Here is a 26,919-nt window from a genome sequence, read left to right on the forward strand (position 1 = left end):
TCGGCAAATATCTATGAAACCTTCTGGCAAAAAGTATCTCATCTCCCTGCTGTGCTGGTCCACATAAAGTAACTGCTATCAGTTACTCCATTAGCTCAAGCAGCAGAGGTCTGTGCGGTGGATCTAAAGTTTCCAGCCCTGCTGATGACCCATATGGATGTCAGTATGGTATCACATGATGGAATTTCTGTTTTTTCGGTTTAATTTTTATAAAACTAGGAAATTACCCATAAAAAATTATGTTCAAAGAACATTATGAAGGCTGTGGAACTCAAAAGTTAGCAATCGCCAAAATTAAGGTTGCCTCTTCAACCTTAAATTGGCACTTGTGTGCATATGAATTATGAGACAGTTATAATAGACTATTTTTTTCCACATTATAACATACTATTTTTTCCACAGATCTCCTGCCTTACTCAATGCACAGAATAGATGGTGCTCACTTGCTGAGCAGCTGTTCGATATTTTCTTTTTCCCTAATTGTCCAATGAGTGGACCCAGGCCTTAACTACTACACATAGTTCAAAACCTGCTCTGAAGAGAAAATTATTAATTTCCTCATGGGCCTATGGAAATGATGCTTGCTCATATTTATATAGAAATGTGTTTAAATGTTGTTAGGCCCAAAAATCTGTTTCTGAAAATAGGCTGGACAATGCCCAAGCGAGGCCTCGTAAAATATGAGTAAAGTGAAGTAAGATAATTCAGAAGCAAGTTGGAGATTAGTTAGGGCATAACCCCAGGTTATGCTGTAAACATGTTTTGGTCCTAACTGGTTTTCACAAGTATTCCACATAAAATGTTAATGTTTTGGAAAATCTTACCTATATTGATATGTTATTGGTACGGCATTTATGTCGATGTTAATTAAGATGATGTTTAATGTTAAATAGCCAATGAGAAAGTAGAAAATATTTAATTATGGCAGTGGATATGTATTTATGGTAAAAGGTGGATTTAATGTTAATTAAGGGGCATTATTATAGTTGATTATAAAACGGTAGCACAGCAATTTAAGATTAGGTATGGCTATCCACCATGAAGGTAGAGGAAGAATTATACTCATTAAGGATCACCTCTAACTGCACCATTTCATATTAGGAAGTGAGTATGAATGCAGTGTATGGTTATATTGTAATGCCTGTTTGCTTCACTATTTTACATTAAATAAAGTGTTTAATTATAACATTCCTTGTGCCAGTCACAGTTCTCCACTAAATTAAATTACCTGCAACTGCCCTGGAGGCTCAAACCTTAAAAGAATTCAAATTGGTTTTATTCCTTATTTTTAAGATACTAATTGGGAACATAAAATCAAAAATTACAGGGCACTCATCACAATAGTTTCTAAGTGATGCACAAACATTAATTTATTACTAAAATGCTCTTGTGAATACTTGTGAAGTGAGGAGGTGGTATTTTACAAATGGGGAATTAAAACACAAAGATTAAGGTTTAAAACTGTCTATTGATTTTGAGTGTTCTATATACGGCCTCATTGTTCAGAGTACTTAGCATTTTACAGCAGTTTATATAGTCAGAGTAGAGTTCTTGTTGACCTCTGTTGCAACTGAGAGTCCTTGGGCTCTGAACTGCAGAAGTGCTAAGTATCTCAAGATGGACAATCAGAAAATGAGGAACACACAATGGCCACCTGTGAAAATGCTGGTTTCAGTGACTTGCCCAGCATGATGCATTACATAGGAACTCGATGGGAGAGGCAGGGATAGAATCCAGTTCTCCATGGTGGCACTCCACTGCTTGAACTATTAGCTCCTCCTTTCTCTTCCTGCAATCCCCTGCCTCATTCACTACACAGTTTCAACCTCTGCAACAAATGAGGCAGGAATCCTATGGACAAGAGCCTCCTGCATTACACAACCCAGATTCATCCCTAGAGCAGATCCTTCCTGTGCACTCAATAAGCCAGAGGTTTTATGGAAAAAATAATATGTGATCATGTAAAGACTATCATAAAGAATACACACAAGGAGGGCAAATTAAGGTTGCACATTCTTAATTCTGGCACATCCTAATGTTTGAGTGTCTGACTTTGCACCCCTAACAACAGTATTTTAACATGGGTTTTTTTGTGTGTAATTAATATTTAACTTGTCTGTCAAAAGTTTCTTGCCCTAATTGAGTAGGCAAATTTTTTTCCCCCAAAGCTGATCTAGCTATTTCTCTTGTGTAATAACAGATTATTTGGTAATGATTTTTTATTGCAGGTCAAAATAAGCATACAGAACAAGGACATAGAATATAGAATACAGTGTAAAGGCAGTAGTAGCCATGGAGGTTTACAGTTAATTTACTAAGAATATGATCAATAGTACAAGTTTAAATATTCTAAAAAGCAGATTGCAAATGATGTGCATCAGATAAATGAAGTACATGTTTATGAATCACATCATCATTAATCTCCCATTTTAAAAAATGTCATCTATTTATTTCACATAATGAAATACCAGCAGATAGCAGAGCAATAGTTTTGCAAAATCTGAAGCATGAAAAACTGCACTCCAGGACTGAAAACTTGTATACTAAGCTTCAGTTCAAAAGGAGTTTTACTGCCAAATCACTGGTCCCTCAACAAGAGATCTGAAGTGGAGAAGGCCTTATATAAAATTCCAGGACACAACAACCTCTGCAGAAAAGGGTCGTACTAGGACTCTAGAAATCAATTGAAATGTCAGTACTCCTGCAGCAGTAATACATTAACAAATATTGAATACTTTTTTCAATACTTTTACATTCATTCGAGATAAATATTCACAGGAGCACATGCACACTTATCTTAATCATGGCTACAATTCAGTTTGATGGACTAGATGGCTCTGGAGGTCCTTTCAACATAAATTATTGTACGATAAAACTGAATGTCAGAACACATTTTCTGCCTACTTTTTATAGTTTTGGGGAGGATAAACTAGCATTTCTTGGGCAATGCTGTTCAATAAGTAGAAATTAAACCACATCAACTGATATGTAGAGTAAGTTTCTAAACTTAACATAATGTTGCCACTTCTTCTGACACTAGCCTTTTGTTTCTGACACAAGTACTGTCCCTCTGTCAGGAAACAGTAGATGTCTTGGCCCCTGTAGATTGGCTTCCCAATGTAAGAGAAAATCTGGGATGTGGACTCAGTGCATATCCTAAATACAACTTGCTTTATTTTCACGCACATACACAAGTCATGGTAGACAGGTAGTTACCCACAACGCACAAGCAATCCACTCTTCCAGAAATCTCAGCCCACACATCAAAGTCCAGTTCCAGGAAGTTACTCTGTCCAAGAATTGTCTCCAAATATAGAGAATAAAGCAGAAAGCAAACTCTCTGCTCTCTTCCATAGCTTCTGTCCAAGTAGTACTGCACAGTAAAATAATAATACACCATTTTTCAAAGACAAAAAACTGTATTGCAATCTAAGAAAAAGAACTTGTAGGATTATGCATAACTTTGCCAAGCGGTGATTCCCGCCATAACAATACTCAGCATCTTACAAGATGTGCCAAGAAACCATGACATACAAATTTATATTCACAAGATTCAACACTTCAGAAACAGACGGGTTAGGAATAAAAGACATACTATAGACTGTCATAAGGAAAGTATCTGTGAATTTTGTATTTTAGTACAACACTGACCAAAGTCCCAGGTCAGCTAAAAGAAAATAGTTTTTCAAACTCTGGTATATTGCCGAAAATCTTGCAAAAGTTAAGTAACAATGTGTCAAGTAGAGATGGTCATGATTTTTCCCCCCTAAATTTTCCATGAAAAATATTGACAAAATAACTGTTAAACTTATTCCTATACTTTTTTTTCAGGTTTTTCATTAAACTGAAAATCCAAGATCAGAAACATTTTGGGCTTTCAAACAATTAAAATTTTTGTCCAGTCCAGTTTTTACTTGAATGGCTGAAATTTTTTTTTCCATAATAAATACTTTAAAAATTTCATCAATATTTTCCACAGAAAATACTATTTTGACCAAAAAAATTGTGTAAAAAATAGTTTGAATAAGTTTCAGACAGCTGTAGTTCCAAACACACAAGAATCACAGTATTTTATTTGTCATAAAGAGGATTATGTTAATGTGGATAGTCAAGAAGTGGTGACTATATTTCAGCATCCATTTTGATAGCACGCGATATTTACATAAGGTTATAGTACTGATTTTTTTAAAAAATTCAAGTTATATTTATTTAAGCTTTACATGAGACATCCTGAACCACTGGCCAAATGTTCTTTATCAAAAAGATTTTCAGGGCATTTGCAATGCACTAGGAGTTTGGTGATCAGCAAACTTAATAAGTATAAAATGGTGCCCTTTTGACACCTCACCATATTCCAATATGTAAGAGGACAGTCCACGCCGTCCCTCTCTCTCTCTGCTTAATTCCCACAATGAAGCTCTGATACTTAGCCAATACATGAACTTAACTGGAAATAAAATGTAACCCCACAAAGGTCTCCAATTATGTTTAATCCTAGAAGAAATGTTAATCCATCTCTTAACAAGCTGCACAGAAATTCACAAAAGAAGGCTCCTATGCTGTGTTAAACAGAACCCTATTAGCTATGAATAGGCCATAAAAGGGATGCTTATCCAGGAGAGATGAGGACCTAAATGTTAGGAGCATTTGAAGGTAAACAACCCTCCCATATTTATTTTGGGAAGAGCCCTTACCTCTAATTTAAACCAGAATTTAGGGTGCCATCTCTGTAATTAAACACATCTTAGACATATGCAAGGAAGTAAGTTAACTTAGAAATATTTACCAACGTTCCCAGATTTTGAGACTAAAATTGTATGTCCTAATTATATTTAGGACTTTGGACTTTTGAAGTTCCAAAACTCAGGTTCTTGTCCAAAAAGAACTTTCAATTAAAAGAAACTCTCTCTCTTGGAAGAGCAGAATCACTGCATACTTCTTGCATAAATAGGATTCGCTCATCTGAGTTGAGATCAGGATGCTTCTGTATTCAGGACTTCTGGACTAGATCTCTCAATTAAGAGAATCAGTGGACCCTCTTATGTGGAGAGAACAACTAACTCAGATTTTGCAAAACTTTTTATGCAACATCCTTCCATTCAGCTATATGGAAGGGTTGGCCCAACTCTGAAAAGGGATCAATCGCTCAATCTAACATCATCCCATTGGGCAGTTAAAAATTTTGGGACATACTCAGATTTGTCTGCAGGTAATAAATTCATCAACTGAACAGGTCAAAATGTCATTTCATGTTTTCTATTCATCCAACAGGTGGCAACCAAGCTTTAGATAAGTTCACCTCTTCAACAGTTGCAAACCCTTTTATTTTGGACTTAATTTTTTTTAGTACTGTTAATTAAAATATATTCTAACAATTGTTTGAAAAGTCTTTTGGCTCAATTTTCTGTCACTACTTCTTCTTGAACCATTTAACAACAGGATGAGATAACTGGTGATTATCTTCCAGAATTCTAGTTAATTTTTAAGTTAAAGCTTTCGTCTTCTTTCTTCTTACAATGAGAAGAGATGAAGGCTTCCCCCAATTTTATTCTACTTTTAAATAACTTCCAGGTTCATTATAAAAGCATAATCCTAATTCACAATAATTAAAATATTCTGGCTATTCTAACCTGTCCTAAATAACTTCAAAACATTAATAAAATGAGCAAGAAATCAAAAAGCTTGTATTATCAAATATCAAATTAATAATTTAAAGTTAGCAATTTTATACAATATTCCTACAATCAGTAATATGTGAACATACACTTTCAACATTAACTCTTATACGAATACCTGAGTACTATTGCCAAACTGGTCAAAATATTTACTTGCAAACATAAAAGATAACAAAACTTAGCTATACAATAAGACAAATATTAGGTTTTCTTATAAGAAAGGAATTCAGAATTGTCATTAAAAAATTAACAGAAAAGACCATAAATTCCTTTGGTTTCAATAGTTCCTTGTTTCTCAGGGTGCTGTGACATGAAGCCTTAGGAAAGAAAGAGCTTTCCTGAAGATAAAAATACTAAGAAGAACTCTACAGACAACAGAAGGAAAGGGGAAACCACAACAGGTCAGACTGAAAGGTGAACTGTCAGGCTGGAGGGAGATTACTAGTGGAATTTCTCAAGATTTTGGGATCAATTTTATTTAACATTTTCATTAATAACCTTGACACAAAGTGTGGGCATATGCTAATAAAACTGCAGATGTCACAAGTTGGGAGGTATTGCTAATATGAAGGAGGACCAAAATATCATACAAAATGGATGACCTGGAAAACTGGACTAATAGAAACGGGATGAAATTTAACAGTTCAAATTGAATGATCATACACGTAGGTACTAATGACAAGAATTTTTGCTGTAAGCTGGGACTTATCAATTGGAGGAGACAGAAGAGAAAAGCCTACATGTACTGGTCTATTGCAGGATGACTATGATCCACGAATATGATGTGACTATGAAAAAGGCTAATGCAATCCCAGGATGCATCAGGCAAGATATTTCCAGTAGAGATAGGGAAGTGTTATTACCATTATACGAGACACGGTGAGACCTCATTTGGAATACTGTATGCAATTCTGGTCTCCATTGTTTAAGAAAGATGAAATCAAACTGGAATAAGTGCAGAGAAAGGCTTCTAGGATGATAAGAGGAGACTTACAAAAGCTTCACTTGTTTAGTCTAACAAAATGAAGGCTGAGGGAGATATGATTGCTCTCAATAAATACATCAGAGGGATAAACACAAGGGAGAGAGAGGGTTATTTAAGTTAAGGATCAACACTGGCACAGGAACAAATGGATACAAATTGGCCACCAGCCAGTTTAGTCTTGAAATTAGATCAGGGTTTCTCCAACAGGGGTAGCCACTTGTGTAGGGAAAGCCCCTGGCAGGCCGGGCCGGTGTGTTTACCTGCCCCGTCCGCAGGTCCGGCCGATCGCGGCTCCCACTGGCCGCAGATCGCTGCTCTGGGCCAGTGGGATAAAGTTGTGCACAGACAATATTTTGAGAACAGAGTATTGCTCCCTCAACTCACGAAAGTTGCACCTTCATATTCTCCCTAAGCAAATGAAATACCAAAAAAGTTAAGTGCATGATTTCTACTTGCTCACACAGTCTCTTGGGGCACATCCATCTTTTAAAACAAGATGAATGGAGATCAGCCCAAGTCAACATCTTCCAGGAAGGGGAAAAAAAATCAATTGCTTTAGAGGACTAGAATAATCACTGATCCTAAGTAATGCTTTAGTTTTCTAAAATAAGCAGCCAATTTAGCTAAAGGCCAGCTGGGATTGCTAGGACACAGGATTGCTGATTTATATTTATTAATCTTTTTTAATATTTATTAATTTTTTTTTATATTGGGAGGGGATAGCTAAGGTGACCAGACAGCAAGTGTGAAAAATCGGGATGGGGATGGGGGATAATAGGAGCCTATATAAGAAAAAGACCCAAAAATCGGGACTATCCCTATAAAACCAGGACATCTGGTCCCCCTAGGGAGAGCTCAGTAGTTTGAGCATTGGCCTGCTAAACCCAGGGTTGAGAGTTCAATCCTTGAGGGGGCCATTTAAGGATCTGAGGCAAAAACAGTACTTGGTCCTGCTAGTGAAGGCAGGGGACCAGACTGGATGACCTTCAAGGTCCCTTCCAGTTCTATGAGATAGGTATATCTCCATATGTTATATGTATTTTAAAATAAAAAAACTTTAAAAATTACTCAGAACCATCAAGCAGAGCACACAGTCTATGGAACCACGTGTTATTGCTATCCTTGTCCCTCCTCCACTTAAAACTCCCTCTTATTGTCTGTTACACTCACTCGTTGCACTTGTCTTGAATTAGACACTGATCCTGCAAAGATATATGCACCTTCTTAATTTTATGGACTGTGTGTAATTCCATTTACTTCAGTTGGGCTGAAGTAAAGTTCACATAAGTTAATCAAGTATGTAAATCTCTGCAGAACTGGGGCCTTAGATTGGAAGCTCTTATGTAGTCAAGCAGTACTTAGCACAGAGGAACCCTAGCTCTGAATAGCCTTTGGTCCCTACCACAATACAAACAGAATAACACATTTGAAGGATGTGAAGGAAGACATGCAGCAGACCTTCTGTTTAGTCTGCTCCAGTTTGCCTTGTGCCATGGCCTATGAAGAAAAGGTCTCACAGAAGGTCAACTTCATAAAAAAAAAATCTGTAAATATAGTTACTTTGTCCAGGCAACCCGGTGGAGTACCTATAGTCACACTGATTTGCTTCTCCACCTCTTGACTTCAGCCTGGGTCTCAATAAAAGCCCTCTTAGAACATGCACTTCAATATAGTAGGGATTTGATATCTGCAGTGAAGATCAATTGATTTTTATATCTGGACTTACGTTCATTATTATTTGAAACAAGCAGCAGCAGCATAGTTTTACTATATAACTTAGAGTTAATTTCTTTATATTAAACGTACTCTAAATATATTTGGATTTAAAATAGTCAGGTTTTATAAAAATCAAACCATTTATTACATTTTACTGTTGTTTATTAGGATTACAGTAGCATGTAGAGGTCCCAAGCATTCGTGCCCCATTTACTGAGACTTCTGAGTTTTGACCTTTATGCTAGAAACTGTAACTCCACAGTTAGGTGTCAAAAACTGATTGCTATCAGGATTAATTGGCTCTGCCAGCATGTAGTGCTGAACACAGTGCAAGCACCTTGCATCCACATTCTGGGGAGGGAAGAAGGAGAAAGGAGAATAAGAGTCCTCTTCATTTGTTCTACCATATTCTTTACTACAACATACTCCTAGGGATGTAGCTAAAATATGTGGGAGGCAGGGAAGGTAAAGGAACTCACACAGCTGCTCTTATGGTCCAACTAACAACAGCCTTAGTAGAATCTCTAAAGCCAGTGCATTCTGCAGTCTTCTGCAGCCCCCATGTGGACATAGTATTGATCTGCAACTGGATGTGCAGAATACTTCATTTTATTTATACTACTTTACAAAAAAAAAAAAACCCAACAACATACTTGTCTATTTTCCTTACATAATTGCTTTTGATATTGTAATTTAACAAACTGACCAGGGCTGATACTTATTCAGAGGGCTACTCAGAAAGTCAAATGTTCTGTCTTCTTTCGGCTAAAGAACCAGGTTTCTTTGTAATCAAGGGCTTAGCATGATGCCTCTAAAGTACTGGCAGCCTCTTAATCTGAATGTTTCTCCTCCACCTAGAGAGTTTTCCTGCCACCACTAGATTGACAAGCTATGGTCTAAGATTTCAGTACGCTGGAGCCCTTTTTAAAATTTTGCCATCACATTAAAGGAAAAGTTAGGATGATTTTCTGCTGGTGGCAAAAGCAGTCTACACTCACTCTAGATATTACCGAATCATCCTTTACAGAGAAAGCTTATAAAATGATTTCATTCTTAATTTTCTGGAGACACCACAAGGTGATAATTTCTGTACATACACACACACACACACACACACACACACACGTCAAAAAAAATCCTGGGGAAAATATACCCAGATTTCTTTAAGTCTAAGTGTTTGTCTACACAAAAACTGGAATAGAATGAACTAATTCAGTTGTAATTCACAGTTTTAGTTATTTCTGGGTTAGTCTGTATGTGGACACTTATTTCAGATTAAGAGGGATGCAATCCAAAATAAAAGTGTTCACACACCGATTTACCTTTAAATACTTAAAGGTGAGAATTAAAACCAGTTTAGTTCATACTGTTCTAGTTAATGTGTAAACAAGCTCTATGGATCGTCTAAATTGGAAACATGAGTGGTATTTTAAAAATGTTTCTGATGTACTTTAAAAAAAATTGCTGTTACTTTTTGAGTCTTTAACTAGCTGCTCTTCATATTCTTTTTTGGCTTTCTTAATTATATTTTTACACTTCACTTGCCAGAGTTTATGCTCCTTTCTATTTTCCTCAATACGATTTAACTTCCACTTTTTAAAGGATGCCGTTTTGCCTCACACTGCTTCTTTTACTTTGTTGTTTAGCCCCGGGGCTCTTTTTTGGTCCTCTTACTATGTTTTTTAATTTGGGGTATAAATTTAAATTGAGCCTCTATTATGGTGTCTTTAAAAGGTTTCCATGCAGCTTGCAGCCATTTCACTTTTGACGCTGTACCTTTTATTTCTGTTTAACTAACTTTCTCATTTTTGTGTAGTCCCCCATCAGGGCAGGCTTTAGGCCAATTCAACCAATTCCCCTAAATCGGGCCCCGCCCCTAAGAGGGCCCCACACCCAAGCCCCAGTACAGTATACAGGCAAGAGCTGGTGCACTGTACCAGGGTGGCCTGGCTTCCCCAGGGGGCAATTTTAAGGGCCTGGGACTCCCAGCAGGGGCTGGAGCCCCAGGCCCTTTATATAGCCCCCAGAGTCTTGGGGTAGGGGGGGAGCGGGGGCTCCAGCTGCCTCTGTCTCCCCGGTCCTTTAAACAGCCCCTGGAGCCCTGCCACTTCTCCAGGGCTCCCGCAGCTATGTAAAAGGGCAAGGGAGGTAGAAGCAGAGGAGCCCCAGGCCCTTTAAATAGCCCCCGAGCCCCGGGCTGCTGCTGCTAACCTGGTTGGGGAGGGAGGGGGCACTCACCGTACAGAATGGGCTGCACCCCCTGTACCCCCTGCCCATAGCCAGCCCCTGCTGCACCCCCTGCCCTGCCTGCACCAGTTCCTATCTGCAGCCAGCCCTGCATCTCCTGCCCGGCCTGCACCAGCCTCTGCCTGCAGCCAGCCCCGCATCCCCTGCCTGCAACTAGCCTGTCTCCAGCCAGCCCCTACCTCATCCCCTGCCCTTCCTGCACCAGCCCTGCACCCCCTGCCCTGCCCTGTCCGCACCAGCCCCGGACCCCCGCCTTGTCTCCAGCCAACCCCTGCTGCACCACCCTGCCTGAAGCCAGCCAGTTCTGCACTCCTTTGTCTCCAGCCTTGCCAACCCATGCCGCACCCTTCTGTGGCCCTGCCTGAAGCCAGCCAGCCCACCCTATACCCCGTCTCCAGCCAGCCCCACACCCCTTGCCCTCCTGCAGCCAGACCTTACCTCAAGTCAGCCCCTGTCCTGCCTCCAGCCAGCCCCATGTCCACTGGTGCCCTGCAGTTCCCAAGGCAGTAACCCTGCACACCTGCTTCAATAAGAGGAGCAGGGAGCAGCTGGGACCCACACATGTGCAGACCCTAGGGTGACCAGACAGCAAATGTGAAAAATCAGGACAGGGAGTGGGGGGTAATAGGAGCCTATATAAGAAAAAGACCCAAAAATCGGGACTGTCCCTATAAAATCAGGATGTCTGGTCACCCTAGCACACTCCCAGGGAGTGGCGGGGACCCACACATGTGAAACGGAGCTAATTTCTAGTTTAGGCCCATCTTTTTTAAAAAGAACTGTAGGCAGGGTTAACATACATCCATATTTTCCCGGACATGTCAGGCTTTTTGGTTCTTAAATTGCCATCCAGGAGGAAAATACGGACGTATGGTAACCCTACTGGTACAAAAATACACACTGTGGCACATCCCTTAAATCTGAACTTTTTATAGGGAACCGGTTGCTAAGAAATGAAAGGCTTTTTTTCACCGTTTTTTGTTTTTTTTTTTAGTCATCCCTGCTGGGGCCCTACGAAAATGTTCGAATTGGGCCCCACACTTCCTAAAGCTGGCCCTGTCCCCCATTCAGAAATTAAATGCTACTGTGGGCTAGCCTCACTGAAATCAATGGGACTAAGCACATTCGTAGGTACCCTGTTGCATAGAGGCTTTAAAAAAACAACTCCCATCCAGCTTTCTAGCAAACCATAACCAAAAACATTAAGGGGGTATCTGGCTGCATTTAATCCATTATACTGAATAGAGGTTGGCACTGAACAATTTGCATGTTATTTCCTCATGAAAATGATAACAGAACTACATAACATATCATATCTCAGTTAATTAAAACAAGAGTGCTCTTTACTGTTCTCTTACACCCAAGCTTAGAAGTACTTTTTCACAATTTATATAAGATGGTAGGTCTTTTGTTCCTTTGGATATTTTCTGAGGAAAGCAGGAGAAGAACAGGAAAAGATCTGCAATATTTTGATTATTGTATATTACTTGTATTCTGGTAGTGCCTAGGAGCACCAGTCATGGATTAGGGCCCCATTGAGCTAGGCCCTGTACAAACAAAACAAAGAGATGGTCCCTGACTCAAAGAGCTTCCAGTCTAGAACTTTCTTCTCTCACAAAGCTATATTAAACGTAGATGTCAGGTTTAAATCCCTATTCCACTTTCAGCTCATTTTGTGCACACTGACACAATCTGTACTCAACGAGATGGAAAAGAATATGGTGGGGTTTTTTTGTTTTTGTTTGTTTTTTGTTTGTTTTAATACACCATCTCTCTGTTAGCACAACACCAAGAGTATACTTATTTATTTTAAAAGTTGGTCGAGGAGACTGACTGACAACATTAAAGTATTAACTTGGCCTACTAGTTTAAAACTATTGAGATCTGAGATTTGAAATGCAAACAAAAAACTCAACACAATCTATATTTTTTTTAGAATTGTACATGTATTTAGAGTAGACTGCACAGTAAAAACTGCATCTGAAGTATTAGTTGTCTATGCTTAATAGATAAAGGTACACCCTGATCCTGCAACTTGTTCCACACCTTGCAAAACTCCACTGAAGTCAAATGGGAATCTGGTCACGTGGAGTTAACTACAGGACTGGGTCCCTCCTTATTCCAGTAGTGCTGTGATCTACAATTGCTGTGTAATCTTGTGACTTTTAGAATTTCTGGATTTCTTCACGAAGAGGTGACAGACTGTGGAAGTCAAAGTTAATTTTATTTCATGTTATAGTAAACTGATGATACCCATGATACAGTTCAAAGGGACATGATGTACTTAAACAATTACATAGTGATGTTTCTGTTTTAAAACCTTTTATTTCATAAAGCACATAAGATTATTATAACTGAAGGATGTAGAAAAATATTTCCACCAACACTGTCGTTATTTATTTATGCATTTTGACAGCACCTTTGGACAGTTGGGGAATGAAGGCGTAAATTTCAGAGTTTCCTCATTTGTTTGCATGGCTCTTTCACAGAGCATCTGAGATAGAAAACTAATTTAAAAAAGATAAAGTGTGACTGTAAGACTACAAAAGTTGCCTGGGGAACTCCTTTCAACTCATTTTTTAAAAAAATTACTCAATTTCAAGTTGACATTGTCCTTTTAACACTAGTTCACAAATATAGAGAAGTTTATTTCACAAAAACTACTGCTTGATTGGAAACCATCTTCTGCAGAATGCTACATTCTGGACCTTTAGTAAAAATGCAACTCCAGGTTTTTCTACCTAGTTTCTCAGTCATTAAACATTACTTTTTTTAAACATGAAGCTCCAGTTTTTGCACTCCAAAACCCATAAAATGTTTAAAACAAAGTCTGTATCTATAACAAAATGACTCTTTCTTGGAAACCTGTTGACATGGTGAACGAGCACATCACGGGTGGCATTTCATAAAACGCAACACTGACCTTGAACAAATCACAGCACATACATGCAGGGATATTGCTGTAAAACCTCTTACATTTTTTGTTTTGTGCTCAATTTAATACAATCATACATTTTTTTAAAAATAGCTTTACTTGTGCTCTTGAGTCAAAACAGCAATTTGCTCTGGATTATGAATAATGGGGCAGAAACTGAAGTTGGAGAACCAGGATAATGAGTTTGGGCTCCAAGAACTCCTCCAAAAATTCCCACTCCTTCCAATAGATCTACAGTTCCTAGGGCATGATACTCCTGTCCTTTGTTTTAGTCCTTCCTAGATAACAACAGATGAGACTATTGAAAAATACACTACCTCAATTGTCTTCACTCTCCAACCCTCACTCTCCTCCATTATTATAAATTGGCTGGGAAGGATTATATTTTTATCAGCAAATGTCTGTAAACATTTGATTTCCTTCCATCCCAAACTGACAAAAATATATTTCCATCTATAATAATCAAAACCTAAAGAAAGGAAAAGAAAGAAAAATATTGTTTGATAACTTATTAGAGTCAAAATCCAGTGATTTAGAATTTTGAATTAGGCTTGTTACAAATGGAGTAGTGAATGAATATTAAATGATTAGTTGATTTAAGGATATCTACTTTGTATATTTTGATGTGTGATATTGGCAACTTCTGCTTTAACAGTTTTATAAAGCTTTAACTTTTTGAATCACAATTTCGAAGTCATTAATTTATTGTCTGCCCCTCAAAATTTTGCGCAACTGTGAACATTTAAAATAAATACAAATCTTAAAAAAAAAATTTTTATAATTGCGACAGATAAAAATCAATTTAAAAAATTCTGCCAAGCCTAATTATAAATTGACTTAAGTCAGTGGTGACTGAAGTATTTAACTTTTTTGGGAGGGAGGATGTCAGGGGTTTTATTTTCTCTTCTGTATGCAATCCAGGTGCATGTGGATTGTTTAATGTAAGTCATAGGAATACACACTAGTCTCTACTGCAAGCTTCCCTTGATGAAACCTAATGGTCTACAAATAAGCAGTCAGACACTGACTGACCTTAACTGGCATGGCATGCTCTTGTCAATGGCAAGCTGAAATAAGTTCCAGTTTGCTCTGCTCTCATCTGCAACATCAGTGGAATAGCTCATGACTTCAGATAGAAGCATCTGTTGGTTGCCAGATGTGGAAAGTCTTTTCTCCTCGTCAGCTGTTCCCATAACCAATGACTGCAGGATAAAAGCAAATCCGACAGATCCAGAAAAAAGCAAAAGCTGTGAATCCAACTGTGACTAGGAGACAGGTTTAACTTGTTCTTTTTACTGTACCTTATTTGAACGAACAGTATTTCCCACTGACTTACTAAGGGAAAGCAAGAGATGTTTGTAGACCAGTGGAAAAAAAGGATACAAATTTTTCTGTGCACGTCAGCCCCCTTCATTGTTAGGGATGTTTCTCCATTAATGCCTTCAGTTAATTCACCCCATTTTTCTTGAAAGCTACACTACTACATATATTATAAACAGCATATGTTATAAGTATAGCAACAATAGCACCAGTGCCAACTGTAGTTCCTTAATTATCTTTTTGGCCAATTCAAAATGAATTCAACCCCACCTCTAATTCCAGGAATACAATTTTAGCTGCCCACAATTAGAGGCCACTTCTCAAAGCTTGCCTTTTAAGTCCACATCAATAATTGCCTCAGTGCTTTCTTCCACATGCCCCCTCTGCAAAAAGGTCCTCCATGATCTCATTGAAGACTCTACCCTTTCTAGATCCACTTTAAAGACCCACTTCTGCTGTGATGTCTACAGTGACTTTAGTTAACTAGTATTAGTTGTCCCTATTTGTCATTCCCCTTCCCCATACCTGTATCTACTTTCCTATCTGTCCTTAGACAGAGCAGGGGCCTTCCAATCTTCCATATCTAAAGAGCACTTAAATAAAAAAATAATAATTACATTGGCCCAGCACAGCTGATTATGTGTTTCTCCCCCTGTCTCTTTAGGAGATGCCCCAAAGACTATTCAGCCTGCCCCTTTTCCACAGCTGGAGTAGTTATCTTCAGCTTAGCTAGTGGAGGACTAGTGCTTTTAGTGTTAAGTGTCCTAGATTATACATTTTTTGAGAACTCAGGTATGTGAGTGTAAGACAGCCACCACTGTTGATTAAACATATAGAGAAAGTCTGAATCAAACTGATTTTTCTTTTCAATACAACCTTTCAGACATGAAGTTAAAGAAATACTGACTATAAGTCATCTTTTGTCTTTATCCTTTGATGTTGCGTTCTGCACATGGAAAGATGTCAGTATTCTGTCAAACCTGAGATCACTTTAGCCCTCTCCAAGGTGACATACTGCAGAAAAAGAGTGAAGGGGAAAGAGGCAAGAAAAGAGTGAATGCACTCTTGCCTTGCGCTCCACAGTTACAACAGGCACCAAAACCACATTCCACAAATGAAAACTTCTTGCTTCACAACCCTTAGGGCAACAATTAATTTTTATATGTTCTACTTCATTTTTCCACACAAAGTCATAAGCTATATATTACATTAGACAGGAATAGAAAGTTTTGAACTAGACTACTGAATTTTAGTATTGTAAAGGGGGCTCTTTGGGAAGATATTTCTAGTAGGTTCTCATGGAACAGATCTCAAAGACAACACAATTGGTATTGGCATGATCAGCTAGCCAGAAAGAGGTATTATGAAACACACACACGATGGGATCCAACCCATCTTGCCTGGAACAAAGTGAAGAGTGTTTTACAGCCTTGTTGGGAAGGCAAGAGAATTCCACCTCTTGACTCTGAGGGAACGTTGAGTGAAAAGAGCATCACTGGCTGCAATTCCACCTGCAAGGACTTGCTGAGATTCCAGAAAGTGTTGGGAACCTAGCTGCTGAGAGGTGACAATATAAGAATCAAATTGTGTCTGTAGCAATGTTTTATATCCTCTGGATAGCTCTGAGGCTAATCTAAATGTAAGGTGTATAATATTTTGTTTTTATTTTATGCCATCTTCATATTGGTTCCTTTTAATAGTCATATTATTCTCTGGTTTAATATTTTAACATGAATACCACAGTGGCTGTAATCAGTCATGTAGAGGATGTATGCATCTTTGTGTGTAAAGTCAGACACAGACTTCCTAGGATGAGTTCCTCACCCCTGCTTTCTGTCTTTTCTGCAGGCTTAACAGGGCACATGGAGCAGCTCAGGGAGGTTGCCATAATTTAGATGGCTGTCTCCATTATGCTGGAATCCACTTCAGTCCCCAAAGCAGCTCAAGATTGGGAGGGGACAAAGGTGGCTCAAAGCCACCATAAACAGCCCTAGCCCCTCCAATGGCTGTGCGTTCTGTGCTGCACTTCTTAGAGATGCATCACAGAATCTCACCCATATTGTTTAAGTCCTGCTGCTCTCCAATCAAAAGAGAATATTTGTAATCAAGGTGAGAGGATACCCAAAGTGACTCCATCTTTCTGGGAGCCCAGTGTGATTCCTGGAAGAGACGACTTTTAAGTACAACTTACGACATCCAAATGAGTTGATGCATAAAAACATACAGGTTGATTATTAGGAAAATCTATTTCACTAGGAGGATGGTGAAACACTGCAATGGGTTACCTAGGGAGGTGGTGGAATCTCCATCCTTAGAGGATTTTAAGGCCCAGCTTGACAAAGCCTTAGCTGGGATGATTTAGTTGGGGTTGGTCCTGCTTTGAGCAGGGGGCTGGGCTAGATGACCTCCTGAAGTCTCTTCCAAACCTAATCTTGTATGATTCTATAATCTGGATACACTTTGGAACAATATAGGTCAGGGTTCTGAATAAATAACTTAAATGTTAAATTGATGTGTTTTGTGTATTTCCCTGGCTATTCTGATTTTGAAGAAAAAAATGTGATCATGAGATGCTTTCACCAAAAAAAAAAAGAAGTCTGTTCTTATGTAGATTGCAAAATAAAGTTAAATCTTTGTTAACCTGTAACCTATTCAAGGCTTCTTCATGAGTTCCTGTTGCAAACCTTCACATTTATTTACAAAAATACTAGCAGAAGCAGGGTGACAATCTAATAATGAGCACTTGATCTATAGACCAACTAAGCATTAACAAAGTTAAGTTTGTCTAGCCCAAGAGGTCTAGCCCATGAGAGAATTGTGCCTCTAACACTTATTTTCATGTCTCAAAAAAAGAAAACTCTACCTGCAGGTAAGATTTTGGCATATTTACAGAAATTTCTCTAAGCTACAGGATAACACAAACGTGAAGCCATGGGGAGGGGACCCAGATTAAACTGTATGTATACATATGCGCACACATGCACACTATTTTCAGAGTTTTGCCACACTCATTCCAAGAGAAAAATCAAAGAACTAGTTAGAGTACAGCAGGTCACTAAGCTTTCCATTTAAGTTACGTTTACCACAAAGTTAAGGAACCATAGTTAAGTATTCTGTCAAAATACATCAAAACCTCAAGGTCAATAAAAAGTGCAATGAGGCGTAACAAGATGCCCTGAGGATGAATGTAGAACTTTCATTACAATTGCTTAGGGTTTTTTTTAGGAAATGCGCAGCCCCTGAACATACTTGTAGGAGTTCTCTCTCTTTTCATCAGCTGATCTCCACTATGCTTTAAAGCACTAATTTTGGTCAAGAATGCGGTCCACTAATCTTTTTAATTATTATACAACTCAGCCAAGTCACCACTTGAAAATAGTCAAATTGTATTATAAACAGCTTGCTGAGGTCAGAAGTGAAATTGAGGTTGGCAATCTTACCCCAATCACTATTTGTCATTTGCCTACATCACAAAGAGACTAAAAATATTTACACTAAGGTGACCAGACAGGAAATGTGAAAAATTGGGACAGGGGGTGGGGGGGTAATAGGAACCTATATAAGAAGAAGACCCAAAAACAGGATTGTCCCTATAAAATTGGGACATCTGGTCATCCTAATTTAGCCCTACTAGCAGACTTTATTCAAGAGGAATCATAGACTCTTAGAAAATCAGGGATGGAAGGGACCTCAGGAGGTCATCTAGTCCAACCCCCTGCTCAAAGATGGACCAATCCCCAAATTCCTAATTCCACTGAGCCCTGGTCTACAATATGAGTTTAGGTTGAATTTAGCAGCATTAGATTGATTTAACCCTGCACCCGTCCACACGATGAAGCCATTTTTGTCGACTTAAAGGGCTCTTAAAATCAATTTCTGTACTCCTCCCCGATGAGGGGATTAGTGCTGAAATCGACCCTGCTGGGTTGAATTTGGGATAGCATGGATGCAATTAGACGATATTGGCCTTCGGGAACTATCCTATAGTGCTCCATTGTCATCGCTCCAGACAGCACTTTCAACTCAGATGCACCGGCCAAGTAGACAGGAAAAGCCTGTCAAAACTTTTGAATTTTATTTCCTGTTTGGCCAGCGTAGTGAGCTGATCAGCACAGGTGACCATGCAGAACTCATCAGCACTGGTGACCATGGAGTCGAGCATGGACCGAATAGGAGGTGCTGGATCTGATCGCTATATGGGGAGACAAATCTGTGCTATCAGAACTCCGTTCTAAAAGATGAAATGATTAAGCACAGCCAGACACCAGGGCAGTTAGAAGAGCTGTCATAAACAGATAGCTAAGGGTTAATGTCTCTTTCACCTAAAAAAAAAAGTAACCTGAAGCACCTGACCAGAGGACCAATCAGGATACCAGACTTTTTCACATCTGGGTGGAGGGAAGTTTGTGTGTGAGTCCTTTGTTCTTGGGTCTTCTGCCTGTACTCTCTCAGCTATGAGGAGTGATTTTTTCTATTTCCTGCTTTCTAATCTTCTGTTTCCAAGTTGTGAGTACAAAGATGGTTTGTTGTTTTGTATTTACATGTCTATAGTTGCTGGAGTGCTTTGAATTGTATTATTTTTGAATAAGGCTGTTCATATTTCTTTTAAGCAACTGACCCTGTATTTGTCACCTTAATACAGAGAGACCATTTTTATGTATTTTTCTTTCTTTTTAAGACCTGTTGGAGTTTTTCTTTAGTGGGGAACTCCAGGGAATTGAGTCTGTACTCACCAGGGAATTGGTGGGAGGAAGAAGTCAGGGGGAAATCTGTGTGTGTTAGATTTACTAGCCTGACTTTGCATTCCCTCTGGGTAAGAGGGAAGTGCTTGTGTTTCCAGGACTGGAAATAGAGAGGGTGGAGTCCCTCTGTTTAGATTCACGGAGCTTGCTTCTGTCTCTCTCTCCAGGAACACCTGGAAGGGGGAAGGGAAAAGGTTTATTTTCCTTTGTTGGGAGACTCAAGGGATTTGGGTCTTGGGGTCCCCAGGGGAGGTTTTTGGGGGGACCAGAGTGCCCCAAAACACTAATTTTTTGGGTGGTGCCAGCTTTACCAGGTCCAAGCTGGTAACTAAGCTTGGAGGTTTCCGAATGGGAGGTGCTGGATCTGATCACTATATGGGGAGACAAATCTGTGCTATCAGAACTCCATTCTAAAAGACTAAATGATTAAGCACAGCCAGACACCAGGGCAGTTGGAAGAGCGCAGCAGGGTGCGCTGCCCATTAGAGAAGTTTTGAAAACCAGTTTCATGACTGGCCAGGCTATGGTGTGAAAGTTCTGTTTGTTTCTCCTTGATGAAAACCCGCCTCCTTGGTTCACTCTACTTCCTCTAAGCCAATCGTCCTCCCCTTCCCCCTTTGATCTCCACTTGCAGAGACAAAGTCATTGTTTCAAATTCATGCATTCTTTATTAATTCATCATACAAATGGGGGGATATCTGCCAAGGTAGCCCGGGAGGAGTGGGGGAGGAGGGAATCACAGGGGTGGGGTAGTTGTAGGGGCACCCCCTAGAATGGCATGCAGCTCATCATAGAAGCGGGATGTCTGGGGCTCTGACCCAGAGCGGCTGTTTGCCTCTCTGGTTCTTTGGTAGGCTTGCCTGATATTCCAGGCAGGACTGAATATCCGTTAGATGAAACTTAAAGAAGGGAATGACCTGGAATCTCTCCCATTTATGTCCAGGCGCCCCCGATCGACCACACCGAGGCCGGCCAGGAGCACCCATGTCGACCCAGGCACCCCTGACTGACCTCACCGAGGCCGGCCAGGAGGGACCAAGAGACAGCAGCAGATAGTACAATATGGCTGCTAACCGGTTTTGCTAACTTGCAAAGGCAAGGGGCTGCTGCTGCATAGCACTGCAGTACCATGTCTGCCAGCAGCATCCAGAAGACGTACGGTGACAGTGAGCTGAGCAGGCTCCATGCTTGCCGTGGTATGTCGTCTGTACAGGTAACCCAGGAAAAAAGGCGAGAAATGATTTTTTCCATTGCTTTCACGGGAGGGGGGGCGTTAATGACATGTACCCAGAACCACCTGCAACAATGTTTTTTCCCAATCAGGCATTGGGAGCTCAACCCAGAAGTCCAATGGGCAGCAGAGACTGTAGGAACCGTGTGATAGCTACCCCCACAGTGCAATGCTCCGAAAGTTGACACTAGCCTCGGTACTGTGGACACAGTCCACCGACTTAATGGTCTCATTAGTTTTAAGTAGGGACACACACAATCGACTGTATCAAATCGATTTCTAAAAATCGACATATTAAATCGATCTAATTTCATAGTGTAGATATACCCTCAGCATACATCATTTAGCTGCCATTAGTGATCAATGAGGAAATGCCTGGTAAGGCAGTTGCCACTGTGTTCTGCAGTCCTGGTAGATAAACCTCTGAGATCTGTATGCAGTATGATATGCACCAGGTCCATATGTTTACGAGTTCGGTACATAAGGTTTGGGATTTTGCTCCTCTGTCCAGCATCATTCTGATTGAGTGGCTCCAATGTGCAGTAGGAAGTGCTGGCAAGCATAATGAACCACTCTGAGCTAATACGTTGATATAGAGGACCGCCTCACAAGATATCCATTTGCCCTGAGCTGTAAAGTTCTGGAAGTGTGTGCTCCAGTCTAGCAGGGAGACATCTGTAGTGATGATCCGTGTAAACGGGCGCAGACTCACTTGGCGGCACTTCCTGCTGGTTGTCTGTGGGAATTAGCTCACCAGCCCTCTGGAGCACCCTCTGTCAGCGGGTGATGTGCTACCACTGCTGGCCCCCATGTCCCTCCCAGCACCCCAGTGCCCCTTTAACTGGGTGCTGCCCCCTGGCAGTACCCACAGTTTTGGGTCTCCCCCTCCCAGGGGAACCCCCACCCACTATCCCCACTTCGCCTCAGTCTTGGCTACTCCCTGGTCTCCATCTAGCCCCTGTTCACTGGGGCAGACTGCAGTATAAGCCACTCATCACAGGCAAAGGGGTTTGGACCTGCTGCCTCTGGCTACCCGTGGGCAGCCCCTGCAACCCAGTACCTAATAGGCCTTACCAGGCCTGCAGCCTGGGGCTTTCCTAGGCTGAAGCTTCCCCATTCCCTTGGCCTTTCCCCAGCCCTGCTCCACTCTAGATACCTGTAAAAGCAGCAAAGAATCCTGTGGTACCTTATAGATTAACAGACATTTTGGAGCATGAGCTTTCGTGGGTGAATACCCACTTCCTCAGATGCATGTAGTGGAAATTTCCAGGGGCAGGTATATATATGCAGGCAAGCTAGAGATAATGAAGTAGTTCAATCAGGGAGGATGAGGCCCTGTTCTAGCAGTTGAGGTGTGAAAATCAAGGGAGGAGAAACTGGTTTTGTAATTGGCAAGCCATTCACAACATCACACACTCTGGGCCTGGAGGAAGCTGGCACCTGTGAGTTTAAACCTGCAAGTAACCCGTGCCCCATACTGCAGAGGAAGGTTGGAAACCGCAGTGGTGGGGGTGTGTCTACCAATCTGACCCAGCGGGGGGAAATTCCTTTGCAACCCCAAATATGCTCATCAGTTAGACCCTGAGCATGGGGAAGACCAACCAGCCAGACAACTGGAAAAGAATTCTCTGTAGTAACTCAGAGCCCTCCCCATCTAGTGTCCCATCACTGGCCATTGGAGATCTTTGCAGCTAGCAGGTGCAGATCTGCTACATGCCATTGTAGGCAGAGAAGAGGAAGCCTAAAGTCTCTGCAGACCAAATATAGGAGATGGATAGGTATGTACACCACCTCCACCCACTGCTAAATTAAAGTTGCAACTTGTCACTTAAAATCCATTCCACTGTTTCATTCACCTGTATATCCTAAGAGCAATCAATTCTGAGAGTTTGGATACTATTCCAGTGAGTGTTTGCTGTGTTAAGTCCCAGAGGAGAACTCGACCCATTCACAGTATGGCTGGCAATTAGAAAAACAAACATCCATCCATTATAGTTAAATTGGGAAAGTTTGATCTAGAAGTCCCTAGGCACAACAGTTGCAAAACCCCATGATCGCATTTTTAGTGTCACTTTTCAGAGTAGAACTACTCTTTTACATATTAACTTCTGAGCAATTTGAATGAGACAAAGGTAAATTTATTGAATAAGGTGATATACGGATTAGCCAAAAAGACAGTTTAAGTTGTATTGTTATATGAAAATTTCCTGTTTAAACATGTTAAGGGATATAACCACCACATCACACTAGTGTCAGTTTTCACAGCATGTAATGTATAACAGCTAATATTAGAACTGAGACGCTTAGAGAGATGATGTCGTAGCCTTATCAGTCCCAGGATATTAGACACACAAGGTGAGTGAGGTTCAGGGGCGGCCAAACTGCAGCTCTTTTACAATTAAAGTGCAGCTTGCAAAGCCACTCATATCCCCTCCGTTCTCCATCTACCAGATTGGGCGGGGAGGCCCAGGAGGGAGCTTGGGGCTTCTGCCCTGCAGTGGGGTGATGGAGCTAGGGGCTTCTGCCCAGCAGGGTCGGAGGATCTTGGGGCTTCAGCCCCACGGGGTACACCTGCCAGGAATCAGGGCATCAGCAGGTGTAGGGCTGAAGCCCCATCAGGTGTTCCCTGCCAGGCTAAAGCTCCAAGCCCCAGAAAGCATGCCCTGCAGGGCTGAAGTCCCAAGCCCCAGGCCCTGCATTCCTGGAGCTCCAACAAGTGCACCCTGCAGGGCTGAAGCCCTGAGGTCCCCCTTCCCACAGGGCAGAAGCCCATAGCCCCACCACGGGGCTGAAGCCCTGCTCCAGCTGGTGTGCCCAGTCTCTTGAATTTCTGAAGGTTGTTGTATGCGGCTCAGAGCGTCAGTAAGTTTAGCCACCCCTATTCATTAGATCAGCTTCTGATATTACCCACCCACCTTCTCAGGCTTAGAGAGAGGCAGTGACCAAGCCCAAAACCACAGTTTCTAAAGTAATTTAGTTGCCTAGTACCATGACACTAGAGTTAATGCCAATATGAAACAGAATTGTAGTGTTGGAGGTGATAGATTTCATCATAAAATATTTTTTTTTGTTATCAGTGGAAAGCAGGATGAGAAATGAATGGTGGCTACAGTCTATCAAAATATTGCCGGGTCAACCAGAAACTGAAGATGGCAGATTAGTCAACAACAAAAATTATTTGCATAGAACATAATACAGCTTTGACACAGAGAGAGAGAGCACGAGCGAGCGAGAGAATTGCCCCTTAGTCATTCCCTGTGGGAAGCCAATTTAATCATGCACCCAAACCTTCCTCTGTATTCCAGTTTTACAGTATTAGAACATGTATGTAATGCTAGTTATATACAAAGTTCATAAATTAATCCTGCAAAAGGCATGTGATGTTACATCACATATTCTTTATGGAAATATGCTCATGATATGAATATGGTATAACTAAGATAGACTTTATGCAAGATTGGTCTTGTAAAATATCATTGGAAAGGTTATAATTTCCTGAATGGGTTTATCCAGTTTGCATGCATCTATCATTTTTGTAGCTGAAGCTGTGAATATTGACCATGTCTCTATATTTCAGATGTGCTACATTGGATGAGGCCAAACAATGTTAGTGGCTTACTGAAGAAATGCACAAAAGCATAAGGATTACCCCCAGGAACCATGTGCAATAGACACCTCTCAGAGATAGCTCTACACAATGGGAACTGTTTGACACAGGTCTCAGAAAAAAAAAACACAACGCTTTCCAGAAAGTGGGGGGAAGACATAAAAGAGACACAATGACAACATGAGGGGGCCTCACTCTCCCTAGAACAACACACCAGAAAACACCTGTGGAACAAAGACTGAACTGTGAGAAGTGATGGTCCCAGGCTAAGATCTTTGGCCTATATAAGAAAACCTGGGAAAGCCAAGGCAACTTGTGCTGTAAGAATCTGCCAGCCTGTTTATCACTCAGGGTGAGAATTTAATGTGTATCCTACCTATCCAGTGTGTAAAACTCAGTCTGCGGCTTTTATTTATTTATTTAAGGTAATCTGCTGGGTTCTGTTTGCTATCCCTTGAACCACTTAAATTCATCTTTTGTAGTTAATAAACTTATTTCTTGTTTATAATAAAACTCAGTTTATGTAATTTCTAACGGGGGGAGAAGAAGTCATGCATATCTCTCTTCACATTGAGGAAGAGGGTGGATTTTTATGAGCTTGTGCAGTGCAGATTTTTCTATACAATGCAAGATGGTACACACCAAAAGGGGTGTGCACATGAGTGCTGGGGGAGTTCTCTCACAAAGAGCTGGCTTCCGCCTGTGACTGCAGCAGGGTGTGGCCCTGTTTGTGTGCACTGCAAGAGGCCAGATGCCAGAGAGCCTAATTCAGCAAAGCAGGGAGAGGGAACCCCGGGGCTGGTTGAGCAAGAGGTGCTCATGAAATCCCAGTACATCAGGTGGCACCCCAGAAGGGGGATCCATCCCATCACAAGGCAACAAAAATGAATGCAAAGGAATCAAAAGTCAGTAGTCTACAATATTTATCTCTGGTTAGCAAAATGATACTTTGGTCTAACTAACTGCTTTAACAAACCTAAAAATGGTCATTTATCAATTAACTAACATACACAATAATATGAGAGTGACAAAGTGGGTGAGGTAATATCTTTTATTGGACCTTCCTCTGTTGGTGAGAGAGAGAAACTTTCAAGCTACAAAGATCTCTTCCTCAGGTCTAGGAAAAAGAACGAGTACTTGTGGCACCTTAGAAACTAACAAATTTATTTGGGCATAAGGTTTCATGGGCTAAAACCCAATTCATCGGATGAATGCAGTGGAAAATACAGTAGGAATACACACACACACACACACACACACACACACACACCATGAAAAAACGGGTGTTGCCATATCAACTGTAACAAGGGTAATTAATTAAGGTGGGCTATTAGCAGTAGGAGAAAAAAAACTTTTGTAGTGATAATCAGGAGGACCCATTTCCAACAGTTGACAAGAAGGTGAGAGTAACAGTAGAGGAAAATCAGCATGGGGAAATAGTTTTTACTTTGTGTAATGACCCATCCATTTCCAGTCTTTATTCAAGCCTAATTTAATGGTGTCTCATTTGCAAATTAATTCCAATTCTGCAGTTTCTCATTGGAGTCTGTTTTTTAAATTTTTTTGTTGGAGAATTGCGACTTTTAGATTTGTAATTGAGTGACCAGGGAGGTTGAAGTATTCCCCGACTAGTTTTTGAATGTTATAATTCTTGATGTCTGATGTGTCCATTTATTCTTTTGCATACAGACTGTCCGGTTTGGCCAATGTACATGGCAGAAGGGCATTGCTGGCACATGATGGTATATATCACATTGGTAGATGTGCAGGTGAACAAGCCTCTGACAGTGTGGCTGATGTGATTAGGTCCTATGATGGTGTCCCTTGAATAGAGATGTGGACAGAGTTGGCAACAGGCTTTGTTGCAAGGATAGGTTCCTGGGTTAGTGTTTTTGCTGTATGGAGTGTAGTTGCTGGTGAGTATTTGCTTCAGGTTGGAGAGCTGTCTCAAATAAATGTTAGTCTCTAAGGTGCCACAAGTACTCCTCGTTCTTTTCGCTGATACAGACTAACACTGCTACGACTCTGAAACAGGTCTAGGAAAGATACTCTCAGGGTCTCAACAAAATGCAAGGTGGAACAGATCATTTAGCATAAGTAGTTAGCATATATTGTAAGGGAGCATTCGAGGTAGAGTGGCGCATTAACATCTCTACAGTCATAGGGCCAAAAGAGGGGGTTAGTGGTTTACAGTTTGTTGCAACAAGCCATAAATCCAGTCTCTCTGTTCAGTCCATGATTTTTAGTGTCTAGCAGAGTAATGAATTTTAACTCCCAAGATTGTCTTTTGAAAGCTTTATGCAGGTTTCCTTGAGGATGAGGACTGATGGGTCAAATATAGAGTGATTGCTTTGATATTACCTCACCAACCTTGTTTGTCTGACATCCTAGGACTGACAGGGCTACAACTACACTGCATATTGCACAATAATATTGGGAGGCTTATGACTGAGCAAGCTTT

General features: G+C 40.6%; 1 protein-coding gene and 1 long non-coding RNA gene across 7 annotated transcripts in view; both read right to left on the reverse strand.

Annotated features, from left to right (window-relative positions):
* Positions 1-26,919, reverse strand: part of MAP7D2 (MAP7 domain containing 2) — a 140,905-nt gene that overhangs the window by 68,862 nt on the left and 45,124 nt on the right. The gene's annotated exons all lie outside the window — the stretch shown is intronic.
* On the reverse strand, positions 7,271-20,168 carry LOC115657183. The gene is made up of 3 exons (XR_004001901.1): positions 20,055-20,168; positions 16,305-16,307; positions 7,271-7,283 (listed from the first exon to the last, which is right to left on the reverse strand). It is a non-coding gene; the product is annotated as an uncharacterized LOC115657183 (long non-coding RNA).

The sequence above is a fragment of the Gopherus evgoodei genome, chromosome 1, assembly GCF_007399415.2.
Source record: "Gopherus evgoodei ecotype Sinaloan lineage chromosome 1, rGopEvg1_v1.p, whole genome shotgun sequence".
NCBI classification, from domain to species: Eukaryota; Metazoa; Chordata; order Testudines; family Testudinidae; genus Gopherus; species Gopherus evgoodei.